At 39.1% G+C, this 2,161-nt stretch overlaps 1 pseudogene; it reads right to left on the bottom strand.

Annotated features, from left to right (window-relative positions):
• Positions 1–347: 347 nt before the first annotated feature.
• Positions 348–1,455, bottom strand: LOC137968389 (uncharacterized; annotated as a pseudogene).
• Between the last annotated feature and the right edge of the window lie 706 nt (positions 1,456–2,161).

Below are 2,161 nucleotides of genomic sequence, written 5' to 3'. Positions count from 1 at the left end.
TTCTCATCCCAAAAGAACAGTGTAATGTCACATTGTGACTAGGATATTTTATTTTTGCTTGACACATCACAAATGTTTTGTTTTTACAGTGATCTGCACCCAATCCATTGATCGATTTTGGCGCCTCATGCAGAAGAGGAGTTCAATGAATAAGACAGATTTTTTACTTTGGCGATTACATTGAGAAAATTAGAAACGGAAGAATAAATAGAAGAATAAAAAAAGTTATGGATTGAAGCTTTGTTATTTATTACCTACCAACCCACCCCTGCTATCCTCATAAACAGTGTACATGGTTTGGTAAATCATTTCTTTTTATTGTCGATGATAACGTATGGTACAACATTTTATGACTGACGGTGACCACAATATGGCACCCCGTCTGGATTTGGCCACCGTTTCCTTACGTTTTCTACAACACAGATTGGCATAACTTCCCGCACATCCTCAACGTAACAGCCGAGCGCTTCCTTTCGCTGTAAATAAATAGGGTCACGCCACAATCCTCTTCTTTTCAATATGGTATAAAATGCTTTATAATCTCCCTTCCTCTTAGTGTGATTTATCATGCGTGGCTGGCCGTGTGCTTTCAGTTTGGATGGTAGATTCTCAGAAAGAATCACAAAAAGGCGAGTTTCTGCAATAAGTGCAAAATTGTCTGTCTTCTGAAGGACCCGTTTGACTGTGAGCGGCAATGACATCCCGCTGGAGGTCATCGATGAGGTTTGCGTGCGAAACTTCATCTTCCGCCACTTGCATGCTTTGTTGTTCTAGGTATTTGTAAATAAAAACCTCTTTAAGAATTATAACATGCTAAGCTTTACGAAGCCGTTATAGTATGCAAATAACACTGGAAAAACGGTTCTTATACGAAGCCTGAGATCAGTTAAAGATGGCACCAAAATATAAACGACAGATATCGCTGTAACATTCTCAACGAGCGACAGCCAAAAGAATAGCCTGCATTCTAACGTGGCTGCTGATTGGGGCGAAAATTCTTCATTTGTTAAAGGGAGAAAAACGGTTTTCCTGCGTACACTTACTGATATAAAAAGAAACGAGGAATAGCATACTGATTACAATCATTGTATATATTCATGACTACCCTTTGGCGGGATACTCTATGGCTGATCAGACAGGCGAGAGGAAACGAAACAAAAGGCTAAAACGTAAATATTACTCTACTTAGGGAGGACATTTTACTTCTTTGTTGGAGAAAATTTACCTGGAGTAGATGAAGTTTTTCGTGGCTTCTTCACCTTTATAATCTCACCATTGTTCACAGTTAGCCACCTTCGCAATTCATCAATTAATGATTCGTCTAGTAGGATAGTGATCTGAAGACAATGATTTTCAACTGTATTTTGTACCTGTGTAGTTGTATGTAACAAAAGAACGAAAAAAGAAACGTATCACGAGCAGACTTACGTCTCTAGTGTTCGAGTCGGCCGCCATATTAAATTAGATCCGCACTCTTCAGAGTTGATTGGCAAATGACGTAAAGGCTTCCCAGGGAAGCCTCCTTATATAGCGCGCCTACGTGTTTAATACTCATACTGACAAAGGTCATCAGGATCCCATTTCTCCGATTTTTCTAAAGTTACTTGAATCATTCAATCTACAGCAACATGTTACTATGCCTACGCACCTCCATGGTCACATTGTAGATCTTATCATCACTCGTATGTCTGAGAAACTTGTTCAAGGGTCACCTCAAATTGATCGCTACATCTCTGATCATGCTGCCATTTTATGCTGGTTATCATCATACAAACCTGACCTTTCTGTTAAGTCCATCACCTACAGAAAGCTAAGATCGATTGATATGAATCAAATGAAAAGGGATTTCAAAGATTCCGACATGTGTGCGGTTAATCATTTGTATGTAGAAGATGTGAGTGGAACAGATTTGAATGCAATGCCCTTAAAATACAATGCTACACTATCATCAGTGCTGGAGCATCATGCTCCCTTAAGAGTTGTTACTAAGACTTTAAGACCTACTGTCCCATGGTATAATGAGCTCATTGTCTGTGCAAAAAAGTTGCGGAGGAAAGCTGAAAGAAAATGGAGAAGAACTAGAACCATGAAAGATCTAGAAGAAACTATGTGACTTTTTTGTTGAATGAGGCAAGACGTGAATTCTACTCTGAGTTTATGG

The sequence above is a fragment of the Montipora foliosa genome, chromosome 8 (assembly GCF_036669935.1).
Source record: "Montipora foliosa isolate CH-2021 chromosome 8, ASM3666993v2, whole genome shotgun sequence".
In the NCBI taxonomy this organism is placed as follows: domain Eukaryota; kingdom Metazoa; phylum Cnidaria; class Anthozoa; order Scleractinia; family Acroporidae; genus Montipora; species Montipora foliosa.
Note: the sequence above shows the minus strand (reverse complement) of the source record. Positions and strands in the feature narration are given on the sequence as shown.